Below are 15668 nucleotides of genomic sequence, written 5' to 3'. Positions count from 1 at the left end.
TCCCCCATCCACACCCAAGAGGTGAGATCCTGGGGCAGTTCACATCTGACAGCCTGGCATTGACTCATGCCAACGGCTTGGAAGCTGCAGTAATTAGAAGGGAAGAGGGAGAGAGGGGGAGAGAAGGAGTGCGAAGGCAAGCTCAGGAGAAACCTTCTCTTGCCTGCCGCAGGGCAAACTACTTCAAACGAATTCGTTTCGCTCTTGTGAAACTGAAGACAATTTCCTTTTCTGTCATAAAACAAATTATTGCTCATCAGAAGTGCTGGGCTAGTCTCTCTCCCTCCGGAGGGTTTTCTCCTGCTCCCGTGCAGGGCCCCAGGTGGGCAGGAAGATGGGAGTGTCAGGGGAGGGGGCCCAGGGAACAGGAGGCACCTGAGGAGGGGCAGGGAAGGATGTGTGGAGAGATTAATGTCCCCATCAGGACTGAAACAGCACTCTGTCCTCCTTGTCAAGCTCCTCCGCTGACCAGGGAAAGGCTCTGACCACCGGCATCAAAAGGGACTCTGGGGAGGTCATCTCACACCTCCTCCTGCCTCAGAGCCAGGCTGGAGAAGCTCCACTTCCTCCCTCAGGCACCTGTTCATGGGGTGAAGGGGTGGGGACAGGAAAGGGAGGCCCAGAGAGGTTGAGGAACTTGCCAGAGATCACTCAGCAAATTAATTAACGGCAGATCCAGGATTAGAACCCAGTGGGTTCTCTTCCAGGCCAAGATTGGAGGATGCCTGGGGACTTTTGTTAGCACTTTATGACTTGGAATGGCTCCAGTGAGCCCATGGCACCCCAATACTACTGCCAGGCAAGTAGGGCTCAAGAAAGAGAGACCAGTGGAGCAGATTCCCTCCATCTCAACAACTGACCCCCAAAGCTGGCCTCCCCCATTCCTGGGTAGGAAGGAAACCTCACCTCTCTCAGCCTTTGCTTTGATAAACTCTTCTAGGGAACCTCCTGTCAGACTCACCAGAGAAGCCATCAAGACTTTCTTTCCGCCCCACCGCTCCCCACTAAACTTTCATAACTCTTCCTTCCTCTTCTCTGCTCTGCTCCCTGGACCACAGCTCAGGGACACACCATCCTTATCTGTGCTTTAGCTCCTGCCAGTTTTTTCCCGTCACCTCCCTGATAATTGCCCTCCCTCACATCTTCTAGCCCTGCTCTCATGGACTTTTCTGGGAATTGGGAAAATATCAAGGTTCCTATCTCTGGGGTGTTTCTAATAGGGGTGGGGGGAGATCCAGGTCCCGTCCTCGGGGAACTCCTGGCTTACTTATGTAAGACCCAACGCACACACCAGGAGAGACGCTGGCAGACTGTGGCTGAAAACACAGGGGACACCAGGACTAGGGAGACAGGGCAAGGCAGAAAGGAGGACGCATGGCCAGGTGAAGACCGACTCCCTGGAGAAGAAGGGGAAGGAATATGGGAGATGTCTGGAGTAGAAAATCCAAGCCACAGAATTCTTGGAGACGAGGAGGAAGATGGGTCCAGATTGGGGAGGTATCATGATGCCTGGGAAGGGGCTAGGAGGCAGGAAACGGGGTCACCGGGCAGCTGGGAGGGTCCAATATTAGCAGCCATTTCCAGGCTGGAAACCCAGTTTTACGCCAGGGTGAATGGAGAAATCTGGGGATTGGCTGCCAGACCGGAGCAGCCAGACATCTGTGGGGAACAAAGGGTTGGGGACAGCATTAAGGACAGAAGGGAGACAAGAGAAGTCTCCCTGTCCACTCTCTGCCCAGGCACATGCTCCTGACCGGCACTCCTCTGCTCCCAGAAGTGGGGCTCGCCACCTGCCCAAGTTCCCCACCGGATGATACCCCTAAAAGTTCTTCCTTGTGTCCGACCGCAATGCCCCTGGTGGCCAGTGGGAGCTTGGCAAGGAGAGGGGCGGGAGGGAGACTGCAAGCCGCTGCCCCCACCTCACCCCACCCCCTACACTCCCACACCCCAAAAGTGGCTTCCCCGTGGCTGGGAGGGAGACAGGAAGGAGGAGGTGAGCAGAGGCCAGGGCTGGGAAAGGATCGTGTCTGGGCAAAGACTCTGGCTCATCGGACATGCCACGCTGGGGATCTGAGAATCCACGGTGGGAATGGGCCGGGCAGGCAGAACAAAGGATGAAAGGGAGGCTGTGTGGCCGGCTGGGACATACACACCCTCTGCTGACGTACTTCAGCGGCCGGTGACCTCAGCCGGCCGTCAGACCCCGTCTCATCACGCTGCTCCAGTGGGGTCCCCCTGCACCCAGCCCCCAAACAGGGCCTGAGAACATGAAGTCAGTTAGACTCCTGGAAGGACTTGCTATCAGGATGAGCTTCGGGAATTGACTTTCCAGAGATGGGTAGAATCAGAGGAGGGGATGTGGGAAGGTGAAGAGAAATGATGAGGCTTAGAAGGAAAGTGGGGAAACTGTGATATCGGCGCCCTCTGATTGAGGATTCAGCGTACCCATGATCAATGATTCATGTCTATGTAAGCGCTCTGACAAGGACAGGGCAGGGCCCAGGTTGGCCTGGGATACAGGAGATTTGGGTTAGACACCAAAAACTTCCTTGCTTTTGGTTAGTAGGACCATTAAGGGTCTGAATGCAGAACCCACAGCCAATATTGAAAGTGTGGAATCAGGTCTCCTGTGCAAGGGCAGATTGCTGCTTGGCTCCACAGCCAGTCAGGAGGGGACTCTGATCCTCCTGCCCCCAGCTCCTCTGGACCTACCTTAGCTCCCTGGGTCTCCCAAGGAAACCCACCTCTAGCACCTCACCAGTTCCCATGGCCCAGGATGGGAGGACTGTGGTGTTAGGGTAGTGGCAGCCTCCCATTTATCCCACTCTGGGGAAGGAGTGGGCTCTTACCCAGAAGCCCCCCTAGTTGGGGACTTATCTGCTTCTCTAAAGACCTCCCCACCACTGGAAGCCCTCACAGACCCTCAGGTGCAGCCAGACTTGCACGTGACCCCTGCCATCCCCACGCGCCCAGACATAGATGGATACATCTCCTCCTGCACACTTTCACATGCAATCACATAGATCCTCTGCCATGACACACATACACACACATGCACACACCCCTTCACTCATCCATCACTGAGAGGCTCATTCAGACCCAAACGCAGAAAGATGCTGTGGAGTCATCACTGAGAGGCTCATAGGTCATCACCCTTATAGGTCATCACCACTGAGAGGCTCATTCAGACTCAAACGCAGAAAGATGCTGTGGAGTCATTCCACTCCCTGTCTGCCCACAGCGACCACTCGTGCACGAGCCCACACACAGACCCCCCTCACTATGTGACTGTTACCTGCAGCAGTCAGATACACTCTCTTGCTGACACAGTGACCCTCACTCCAGACGAGCCCTGCACTCATGTACCTCCATCCCACACTGGCAGATCCTATAGTGAGCACCTGCTCTGTTCTGGGCACTGGGCTGGAGGCAGATCCAATATGGCGCCCCGAGGAATTTGTTCACAAGGTGATAGGAGACTCGGACCAATAAACAGATTGTTGCAAAGCAGTGTGTTAAGGGCGGCAGGGGAGTAAGCACCAAGTACTATGGGGACTTTTACCCAGTCTTGGGAGTCCAAAGAGCCTTCCCACATAAAGTGACATCTTTCCCATGCTCAGATGCACCCCTGCTAAAGGCTCAGGGCTTCACAACCATCATGAGGTAGGTATTAATAGCCCCATTTTACAGGAGAGAAAACTGAGGCTCAAGTAAGTCAGAGCACAGTCATGCAGCTGGTAAAGTAATGGAACACAGACTCTAACCCAGAGCTGTTTGACTCAGAGCCTAGGTGCTCATGGTCACCATTAAACTGCCTCCATCGGGAACTTGAACTTTCATGCTCTTAGGCCCTCACCTACTCTCTAGAGCCATTCAGCAACCCTCCTAATGCCACCCAGACCCCTCAAGCCCCAATCTTCATGTACACACACAGGCCCACCCTCCAGCCCGCTGCTCTCACGGGTCTTCCCTCCCAGGAGACAGGGCCACTTGTCACTAGAGGAGCCATAATAGGCAGGTGCTGAAGCTGCTGCTGGAGCTTTAGAGCAGGCAGAAGGGAGGGAGGAGAAGGGTTCCTGAGGCAGGGGGCTTGGGCACTGGCACGGGGGAGGAGGGAGGGGGCTGGCTCCACTGCCCTCTCCACTCTGCAGGTGTAATTAGCCCTGGCAGATGAAAGGGCGTCTTTGAAAGCGGGCGAGATCCTTGTCTGTCAGCAGGGCGCTCTGGGTGGCATTGGCAGCTTATCCTGAAACCACACACGGCACCAGAGTCGGGCTGTCTGGGCGCTACCCAGGAGGCAGGGAGGCAGACCCCAGGGGCGTGGGCCCTTGACTCCCCACTCCCCAGTCTCTCGGCCCTGGGCTCCCTGCCTCTTTGGGCAGGAGCTTCTCAGAACCAAGAATCCTCCAGAACATGGCGATGCCAATCCCAATAGGCTGATGCCCCATCCCTGGGGCCTGAGGGGATAGAGTACTTCTTCCCCTCCCCCACCAAGCTGGACAGCAGGCCAAGGACAATGGCTCTAGGCAGTCCTTTCATCCTGAGATCTCAAAGCAGTGTCTAATTAACCTCAGACTTCTTCTGAGTCCCTTTGGAGGGGTGTGGTGGGGGACCAGCAGTTCCCAGATCCCATCCTGGATAGAAGCCCCGAGAGGACAAGGTCTCCCAGAGTGTTCATCCTGTTTGGGACCTGGAGGTGCTGAAAGGGATCTCAGGGGAGCCTGAGTTTGAGACCTAAAGGGGATAATCTCTGATACATCCCATCCCAGCCCTCACAGACAGGTTCAAACTCAAGCAAAAGATGAATCTCACAAACACGTGGGGTGAAACAGGCCATATACAAAAGAGTACACAGTACCCAACTGCATTTATATGAAGGTGGAAAATTGGCAGAAAAACGGTATATGCTCTTTGAGGTCAGAATATTCTGTTACTCTTGGGTGGGGTAGTAACTGGAGGGGACACAGCGAGGGCTTTGGGGTGGTGGTCATGTTCTGTTCCTTGAGCTGCGTGCTGGTTACCCAAGTGTGTTCACTTTGTGAACTTTCACTTCATTTTTTAATTTGTGATTTACTTATGTCATATACTTACGGCACCTTTCTATATGCATCTCATAGTTCAATAAATGTTTACATTAAAATATTTTTACATGTCAAGCCAAAACTTTGCTTTATGATTCCTTGAAGGGGCTCTCATATCTGTCTCTTTCCTCAGCTGGAAGATCACAGGGGTCACTCCAGAATGAAGACCAAGTGGGACCAGATTCCTGGAGAATTTCTTGACTGTATTTGTGTGTGTGGATGAGAAGGGGGATGGATATGAAGCTCCACAGACTGAGCACATTGGTGGAGGATCCTGCACCCCTTTCCTGCCACCGCCACCGCCAATACTCACACTAACACACTAACCAGTTCTACTTTGCTGAAAGCCAATGGATGCTTTGATGTCCAAGGAACCAATGAGATTGCCAGAATCTCTACTCTCCTCGGCCCCACCCCCTCTATCTGCTCCTGAAATCCATTCCCAGTCAGCTCCCACCTTCTGCCTACCACCCCAAGTCAGCTCTGTCCCTTTCATCTTCCCCCTCTGCTTCAGGGCCTAAAACAGGCAGCTGGGGAGAGGTGGAGGGCTGTTTGTGAAGGAGCCTTTGGTCTCTACCTCATCAAATGACATCCTTGCTTCTTTGTCCTTCCTCCCCCCTGGAAAAGGGTAGGAGGCATTGCTTTCTTCCACTGCCACTGAGGGAGAGGGTTTTGAGTTGGACCTTCCAGACAACTTCCTGATAACTGAGGTGGTAAGAAGTGCTTGGCTTGGAGGGACCAGGAGGGAAATGCGTGAACACAATGACGGTTCTTCCTCCTGATACTGCCTATCTGGTTGGAATAAATGTTTTTGGTTTCTCAGCTGGTACCCCAGAACCCACAGCCATACCAGATAGTGAAACTCTGCCTGCGCTGTGTGACCTCAGGAGGAACCCACTCTTTCCTGCCTCCGAACTCAGTGGGGAGACCTGGTTTACACTGGTTCGATGGTCTCCATAACCTGGAGCCTCAAGCTCACCTTCCCTAGTTTTCTGGCAAATCCCAGCACTCCCTGAACTCATCCTCTCTAAGTACCTCCCCTAAAACACACTGAGAAGAGGGATTTGTACTTTCTGAACTTCCTTCCAGCAGGCAGAGTCCATGACCTTCTCAAGTCTTCCCAAGGATCTTCATTTTATTCACTAATTGTATCAGAAACACCCAGAACAGTGTCTGGCACATAGTAGGAGCTCTATAAATATTTGTTGGATGGCGAATGGTTCTTATGCTTGGAAAGTCCCTCCTCCAGAAGTCCATCCTACATCCCTATTGCTGCCATTTAAATTTTCAGTTGTCTGGGCCTCAGAAGAGAGGAGTCATCTGCCATCAGTTATGATTGATGGCACAACTCCTGTGTGCAAACCTTTGTGATATGCGACTGTCTCTTCATAATTTAAGAGTCTTTGTACAGCATGGGGAAGTATACACATTATTTTCTGGTGACTTTAATTGGAGTATAATCTATAAAAATGTTGAGTTGCTATGTTGTACACCTGAAACTAATATGATGTTGTAAGTCAAAATACGTCAATTAAAAAAAAAAAGAGTCTTGGCTCATCCCAGTGTCTCTCACTGCCTCCCTCCATCCTCCATGTCCAGGCTTCATTCAACTTCAATGGTCTATTCTCCAAGAGTTACCCAAGATTTAATAAAATACCACAAGAGAGGGGGGGAGGGAGGGAGACGCAAGAGGGAAGAGATATGGGAACATATGTATATGTATAACTGATTCACTTTGTTATAAAGCAGAAACTAACCCACCATTGTAAAGCAATTATACGCCAATAAAGATGTTTAAAAAAAAATACAACAAGAAACAAAAGGCTTGCTTTTTCTAATTATATTTGTTCTTTCTATTTCTTCTTTTGTCACCATTTAAGTGAAGGCCTCTCCATTTCTCCATCCTTTTGTCTCTGTGTGCCTCTGGCTCTCTGTGTATCCTTCTCTGTGGCCCCTCTGTGTCTCTGTTTCTTTGCTGGAATCTGTTTCTTTCTTTGTCTGTGGGTGTGTCTCAGGCCCTCTCTCCCTCCATCTCTCTCTCTGTTTTCTTCCTTTTCCTTACAGCAAGTAGGTAAACAGGTGGTTGAGAAATGGAAAAAGGGTGGAGTGGGGGAAAGAAGAAGAAGCTAGAGTGGAGTGTTTTCTCCCAGGTATCAGGGTCGCAGGTAGCTCCAACCCTGACTGGGAGCAAGTCTGGACAGGTGCAACTCCTGTCCAGATGTTGCGCAAGGGGACGCGCGTGCCCAGGGCCCGGGTCTGGGTCAGGTTCCCGGGCAGGGACAGTGGTGGAAGGTTTGTTCAGACCAGAAATATCCTTTCAGGTCCCTGTCCTGGAGACAGACCGCGACTGGCCGGGACTTCTCCTCCCCACCCGGCTTGGGGGCGGCGGGGGGTGAGGAAGCGGGGAGGCCGAGAGGTTGTTTGCCGGGAAAGGACAGTTGGGGGCCGGGGAGGGGAGTTCCCCGCGTCTGGGCCGCGGGGGGAGCTGCAGGCCAGCGGTGGTGAGTAAGGCCCAGCGGACGCAGGAGGCTCAGTGGCGGCGGCGGCGGCGATGGGGAGGAGGGTAATTACGCTGGGAGGCTCTCGCCACAGCACGTCCCCACAAATGAGAGGCCCCGGGCCCCAGACACCACACAACAAAGCAGGACGCAATTATTTGGCTCCAGTGGGAGGGGACAGCCCTTCGCCGGCCCACTGCTGCTGAGCACCGGGCTTCGCCGAGGGCGTGGAGGCTAAGGGTGCAGACTCTGCTCTCGCCGGCCCCCGCGGGCAGGGGGGCCCCAGGGACTCCCGCTGGGTTACCCTCAGTGGGGGTCCCCGTTCGGAAAGGCAGAGCTGTAGGAGGCCCTCAGCATGATTACAGCCATCGATCAGCCAGCCCAGAGCCTCCCACAAGGCCTCCAGGAGGCCTCCTGGGCACCCAGGGAGCGAGGCAGGAGGACCGGAGCAGGGCTGGGGCACGGGAGGCTCTTTGTCGGTCCTCAGGAAGCCAGTGGCCACCACCTGAACCCCACCCTCCACCCCTGTTCTCCAGCTGTGGCCACACAACTGGCAACCGGGAGGCTCTCAGGCAGGTGGGGAAAACCACAGAGGAGGGAGCAGGAGACAGGGAGATTCCAGAGCACGTGGCCGGGCCTGGAATTCACACAATCAATATGCAAATCAAATGCAAATTTGTCTTCTTTTTTTTCCCCTCAAAAATCTTGGATCAGGCCCTTTTGGAAGAAGTGCGGTATGCCTGAAAAGCGGGGGTGGGGGTGGGGGTGGGGGGTGAGGGGGTGCCCCGGCGTCTGCTGGCCTCCCTCTCTCTTTCCATCCACCCATGTTAGCTACAGGAAAACTGTTAGAAATCCTGTTACTACCTTGGATTCATTTGGGCCTTCCTGCAAAGGACTTTCCCCTCTCTAGATGAAAGGACCCAAAGTACAGATGCGGAAAAAGAGGTCTTAAGATATTCAGGTCCTCTCCCCTGTACTAACAGCCCAACTGGAGGATGGCAGGGCTCCTGGAACCTTCTGACAATAGCCCTAGGTTATCAGCGTGCTTACTGGGGGTGGGGAAAGAGTGCGGACTAGGAGCCCTAAGATCTGGTCTCTGGTCTCAGCTCTGCCCCTAACTGGCTGGGTCATCTTGTTCAAGTCACTTCTCCTCCTTAAGGCCCGGTTCCCCTGAATGTCAAATGACCAGCTCTGGCAAAATGCTCTTCCAGACGTGGAGTCCTCTTCTGGTACCAGGGCCATCCAATGCTGCTGCTCAGGGGCCTTTGAGACCACTGTCCCCCTCTTCATCCCCACCAGCTCTCACCCTTCCCTGCTCCAGGTCAACGGAGAGTGAACCCCTAACCCCTGTCTTCCTCTATCGTCAAAATCTCACTCAAAATCCACTTCAGGGAGCCTGCTCTGATTAACCCTGCTGAGCTGATTGCTCCCTTATGTTGGGGTTCCCACCATCTGTGAAAGGCTCTGCTTGTCCCCTAAGTTTGGTTTTGTTGTTATTGTTGCTGAAAGAACTCTTAAGTAATTTTGAGGATGTGTGTAATATCCCCTTGTGCCTCCACCCTCCACCGCAGGCTGCAGGCAAGGACTGTGTCTCTTCCACTGGACTAGGGCCTTCCCAAGGACCTGGGCTGTGTCCTGGGGACAGAGGCCCCCATCAGGGTGGAACTGTGTCTCTACCATCAGATTAGGACTTTTCCCTGGGGTTGAGGATTCTGCCTCCCCGACTTGCCCCAAGCCTGTTTCAGGAGGAGCCATTCTCAGGGGAGGAGGGACCCAGACAGCCTGCCTCTCCCAGGTCTTCACTGGCTGATTTCTCAACTTCTCCTTCAACCCTCTGCCATGGCCAGGGTGGCTGATTTTGCCATCTGCCTCTCCTGCCCGGGAGTCATTCTGCCTCTTCCTTCCTCGAGAAACTCTGGCCTGGCACCTGCCTCCTCCATCTCTTCCAGCCTCCTGTCTCCCTCATCCCTCTCTAGGGCCTCAGGGCAAGTATTTGCCATCTGCCATGTTAGTACATTCCTAGGGCTAGCTCCCAGGCTCTCAGCTGCCCTGGGAGGCCTGAGAACCCTGCTCATCAGAGCTGCCCTCACCACCCCCAGAATGGATCCCTTGCTCACTCCCCTCCTAGGCTTCCTGGGGCCTGCAGTGCCAGGGCTCCTAAAGTCCTAGACCGCTCTCTCTACTCCAGAGCTGGAAAGGCTGTCAGAGTAAGCCTGGGGGTGCCACTGGAGCTGCAGGCATCTCCCTGAGCGTCTCTCATCCACATCTTCTCTGTCTTCACCTCAGAGAGACTCCTTACGTTGGAACCCCGCCACTTGATATTAATTTGTATACTGCATATATTGGTCCAGCCCAATTAAATTAATGCAAACACAATGCAAACAAAATACAAAGAGGCAGCAACACTGGATGGCCAAGGAGAGGACTCCACATCTGAAAGAGCCTCTCCTCTCTTTCCAGAGATGGTAATTTGCAATTCAGAGAAACTGAGCCTTAGAGAGAAGTGACTTACTCATGTGTTCCTGGCTGGGATGCCTGGGCCTTTGGAAAATTCCAGGGGCCACTGACCTGAGTTGTGCAACAGGTGTGCTCTCCTCTTCCTTAGACCTCATCCAGCTGTGGCTCTTCTTTCACACAGCTTCTATACTTTTCCATCTCTGTGAGTTTCCCCTTCTCTGCCTCCTGCCACTCCTTGCCCTCGGCACAGGAGCCCCAAACCCCACCATCACTCCCTGTCGTTGGGTGACAGAGGTGGTTCCCCATGTAGACTCTGAGGGGCCTCACCTGCCCCAGTGGGTGCTCCCCACCAACCTGCCCATGAGCCTAAAATCCCTGCCATTAGAATGTTTCTGTGGATGCCAGTGGTGAACGCAGACGTATTCTATTTAAAGACCTGTGACACTGGGGTGGGGTGGGGGGAGGGTCTGGCTGATGTGTTACCACCTCAGCAGAAAGCAGGAACTTGGAACTCCCCCTCCCTGTGGATTTGGGATTGTTGGAGAGGCCAGGGAAGAAAACTGGAGTGAAAGAAAGAGTAGTCACTGTCTAGACATGCATTCACTCAACGGGTGTTTATTGAACACTTACTATGTCCCAGGCACTGAGCTGGGCCCTGAGGGTGTGATGGAGAAGAGAACCTGCCCTCATATAGCACAAGCGGGTGTTCTCAAGCTTGAATTACACCAGCATCACCTGGGATGCTCATTAAAACAAAAGGTCCCACGCCCCTCTGGATTTAGTAAGTCTATGAGGTCCCAGGACTGTGCGTTTAGACAAGCATCTCTCCCTCCCTTTCCCAGTGATGTTCATGCAAGTGGTCTGGGGACTACAATTTAAAAAGCCCTGGTGGTATGTTTTGGATTCTAAGAACAGCCTGAAGTTTCAAGGCCCCAGGGAGGCAGAAAGAGGGGAGGAGGGTGTTGAGAGGAAGAGTCAGCTGGAGCTGGAGGGGAGATGCAGGGTCTTCTCCTCAGGGCCGCTCTCTGCTTGCTCCTGGTCCCTCGCCATCCTAAGGAGCAGCCCTGCCTCCCTCTCCTGGGGAGGGCCTTGCACATTCAGGTCTCTCAGCAGCCTGTTGAGTCTTGCCCTTCACCTCCCTCAGAGCCTCAGGGCACCTTCTCTGGAGTCCATGAAGGGTCAGCACCAGTGGGGATGGATGGCAGAGCTGTCTGGCAGAGACCCAGACCATTCTCCCCACCCTACCTGCTCCTTCCCCCTGGTCTCAGTCAGTGACCAGGCTAAAGAGAGAGGGGCTGAGAGGAAGGCACTGAGGAAGCAGAAACAGAGGTAGAGAGCAGAGGCAGGAGGCTGCCCCCCTCCCCTCCACGCCTGGCGTTTGATGCTGGGGGTACTGAGACATCTCCTGTCCCGGAAACTCCGAGGCCAGACAGATAAACACAGATGGAGGGAGAGACTCAGCTGCTTTATTTATGGGCCCGGTGACAGGCCCTCTCCTGTCTCAGAGTCACTAATCTACCAGGCGGAAGAGACATCCCACCCCCTCGCGCCGTCTTCCCTCCCTCCTAAGACTGGGGCTCAGCCAGTTTCCGAGCCTGCCCGCCGCCACTCAGGCGCAGGTCTGTGGTGCTAGCTCCTGTGGGCTGGGGGAGAGGGTCCGGGGGCTCAGGGGATACCCTCTCCCTTCTTCTCCTCCAACGAAGTGGGGAGCACACATCCCACTTCTTGCCCCTCTCCCCCATGTCCCACCCTGTTGTGAGTGGGACATAGAGAGCCTTTGACTCTGCCAAGGAGACCCACTCCTGTGAATATGCCTGGGGACAGGGGGATGACCCAGGCTGCCACCTCAGGGGGTCCTTCCCCCTGAGAGGCCAGACAGTTCAAGTGTCTTGATTAGGAAGTGTCTCAGGAGACCCCCTTGGCTGGCCCTGCTTGGGCCTCCCTAAAGCAGGGGCTGATAAGGGATTCTCTGATGTCCCTAAAGGGTCAGACCCAGAGCCACAGGATCCAGTTGCCTGCAGGGTTTCCTTCTTTTTTTTGTGTGTGTGACACACTGAGTGGCTTGCGGGATCTTAGTTTCCCAACCAGAGATCGAACCCAGGTCCCCTGCAGTGGAAGCGTGGAGTCCTAACCGCCACTGGACCACCAGGGAATTCCCTGCAGTGTTTCCTTCTAATGAACTCCCTCTAATGGCAGTTAGCACCCACATAAAGGGGGTCTGGGGACCCATGTGAATTCTTCCTTCTCTCCCACACAACATATTCCTGCTCCTGGCACCCTCTTACATAGGGTTAAATTCCACTGCGGTACCGGAGTAGGACCCAGCCGTGGCCAGACTGAACAACATGGATTTCTCTGGCACCCCTGCCCTGTGCCCATCTGCACAGCCTCTTCATCCTGCCATTTTTATCCAGGTCTACCCCAAATCTGGGTAGGGGGAGGAGTAACTCAGCCTTCCAGAATGGGTCCCTCAGGCCCATTCTGGAGGTCAGAGTGCAGCAAAAGGGCAGGAAGAGGAGGGGGTCAGGGAGGGGGCAGATCCCTACCTGGTGGTCAGAGCTGGACACAGGGAGCCTTTAAAGCTCCAGAGATTTGGGGATTTGGCTCAGAGGATCAGACGGCCAGCCGGCTGCCTGACTCACCAGAGGGGGACCTGTTCAACTTGCCTCTCTTTCTCTCTCTCTTTTTTTTTTAAAATTTATTTATTTTTGGCTATGTTGGGTCTTTGTTGCTGCGTGCGGGCTTTCTCTCTAGTTGCAGCGAGGGGGGGGCTACTCTTCATTGCGGTTTGCCGGCTTCTCATTGCAGTGGTGTCTCTTGTTGCAGAGCAGGGGCTCTAGGCACTTGGGCTTCAGTAGATGTGGCACACGGGCTCAGTAGTTGTGGCTCGTGGGCTCTAGAGCGCTGGCTCAGTAGTTGTGGCGCACAGGCTCAGTCGCTACACAGCATGTGGGATCTTCCCGGACCAGGGCTTGAACCCGCGTCCCCTGCGTTGGCAGGCGGATTCTTAACCACTATGCCACCAGGGAAATCACTCTCTTTTTCATTTCAGTGACTTTGGCTCATCCGGGGGCCAGGGAGGAAATTCACCAAATGACATGCTCTCCCTCCCGCTCCCTGGGAGTGCCCTGCCCTGCCCGCCTGCCCCTTCCCTTCCTCCACACCTATCCTTGTTCCCTCCCCCTAGCCTGGGAAAAAGGGGCGATTTGGAGTCCTAGCCTAGATTTACCATGAAGTCTCAGGCAGTCTCTTCTTCGGATAAATGGGTATAGCTTAAGGTTAAATGGCATTCACTGGCTTCTCCCCCTAAATCGGCTTCACTTTCTCCTCCGGGAGATTTTCTTCCTATTCTTCTAGCACCACCTCAAGAATTCCTTCATTTGCTGTCTGCTCTTGTTTCTGGACTCTGCTGATGAACCAGGGATGTGTTCTGTCTTTCCCTTCAGACTGGGAAATCTTTGTAGTCTAGAGCCATATCTCCCCTGTCTAACCAAGAGATCCCTGAAACGATCTCCTTCTGGACCTACTCCCAGCACCGAGCACAGAACCCTGCCCACTGGCAGGCGTAGCCAACAGGCCTGGGGAGGGAGGAGGGTGGAGGAAGACAGGCACATTCATTTCTCTACTCCTGTAAACAGATCACCCCAAAGGTAAGCCCAGGGAGCAATGGGAACTTATAAAAAAGGCTTCTTTTCCAGTGGGGGTGACTTTTAATTTGAAACTAAAAAGAAGAAAGAAGAGAGGGCATTTTCCCCCAAGAGCTTCAGAGCACCTCCTCCCACCCTGCCTTCCCCTTCCCACTTGCTTCTTCCTTGGAAGCCCAAGACAGAGGGCAGAGGGTCTGTCCCATCTCTTTTGTAATGTCATGGTGCTCCCTCCTCCTCCCACTAGCCTGTCCTGCCCGCCTGAGGGCCCTGGCTCCAAGCCAAGTGTCAACCTACTCAGGCTCACCCAGCACCCTTATTCAGGGCAGAACCAGCTGCGGAGGCAGTGCCTCCTTTTCCTCCCAACATCTGTCAACGTGAAGGCCCCCTTCCGTGTGATGAGAGGCAGTACCAATGTGTGGAGCAGCTTGTGGACTGCTCTGAGCTCAGGGGCATTTCTCTATCCATGACAGAGTAGGTGGATGTGTGTGTGCTCAGCTTGGGTGCATTTCCACCTCCTTCTCTCCCCTCTTCCCTCCTTCAGGTGAGTTTAGAATCCATGGTCTGGGAGAGGTCATTGTGTCCATTCACCTGCCCACGCCCAACCCTCTACCATGCTGGATGAGCATCTCTGTTGGGTTTGAGACTACTACCAACCTAGCAAAGAAACCACCATACCCCTGGGAATTCCCCGGCAGTCCAGTGGTTAGGACTTGATGTTTTCACTGCCGTGGCCTGGGTTCAATCCCTGGTCGTGGAACTAAGATCCTGCAAGCTACGTGGCTCGGCCAAATAATAATAATAATAATAATAATAATAATTTAAAAAGAAAGAAATCACCATACCCCTCCCCAGTCTTCTGAAGCAATGAAATGCAGAGACCCACACAGAGCCACTCCCACTTTGAGGGCTACCCCTCTAAACCTAGGAGGCTGGGGTCCCATCTGGTTTCTATCTTTTTTTTTTTAACATTTATTTATTTATTTTTGGCTGTGTCAGATCTTAGTTGAGGCACGAGGGATCTTCGTTGCAGCACGTGGGCTTAGTTGCCCTGTGGCACGTGGGATCTTAGTTCCCTGTATCGAATCCACATCCCCTGCATTGGAAGGCAGATTCTTAACCACTGGACCACCAAGGAAGTCCCTCCTATCTGATTTCTGCTGCTGCCCAGGAAGGAGTCTCTTCCCTTTTGCCAGCTGCCCAAAGAGCTAATAAGAGCTTGCATTTACTGAGCCTTTATCGTGGGCCAATCACACAGAGTTTCTTGTTGACTCTTCACAACAACCCCTGAGGTGGGTCTTACTATTACCCCATTTTACAGATGAGGAAGTGAAGGCTCTGACAGGTTGTGGTTGCCCTTCCTAGCCAGCATGCAGCCCCCACTTTGGGCCAAAGACTGAACCATTGTTTGATGGACAGCAGCGGAGGCCCCCTTGAGGGAAGGGGCAGAGAAAAAACGAGGCCTGGCCCTCTCTTGGGAAGACACCTTCTTGAGCAGTGTTCAGTCTAGTGGAGGGGATGGATGGTCTGAGAGAGGAGTCAGACTGTGCTTGAAAAACCAGTGATTTCCTGACCCTTGATGCCAACATCCAAGGTGGCACCAGTCAGAGGCTTCCACTACTGTGTCTGGGTCCCAGGTATGAACCTGGCTCTCTGTCGACCTTGTCCTAGGAATAAACAGACCTGGGATTTCTCTTCCCTGAGGACAAGTGAAAACCCCTTTCTGATGCTGAAGGACTCTTGTGAGACACAAAGACCTTCTGACTTCCATGGGGCAGGCCTCCCCTGAAGGAAACGTTTCCCACCCGGAAGCAGGGGGATGGTTGGAATGAACTCTGAAGGCATCTTGGACTTCCATCCAATCCCATTTCTTCTTCTTCATCCTGGCCAAACTCTGAGGATTATGACAATCCTCAGTGTGGGCAATAAAAAGTGCCTAATTGGTTGTTGTCCAGACAAGGCTGCTCCCCGTTTCCCTCGTGGGGGTA

The sequence above is a fragment of the Monodon monoceros genome, unplaced genomic scaffold (assembly GCF_005190385.1).
Source record: "Monodon monoceros isolate NGI ecotype Baffin Bay Population unplaced genomic scaffold, NGI_Narwhal_1 Super_Scaffold_9, whole genome shotgun sequence".
NCBI classification, from domain to species: domain Eukaryota; kingdom Metazoa; phylum Chordata; class Mammalia; order Artiodactyla; family Monodontidae; genus Monodon; species Monodon monoceros.
Note: the sequence above shows the minus strand (reverse complement) of the source record.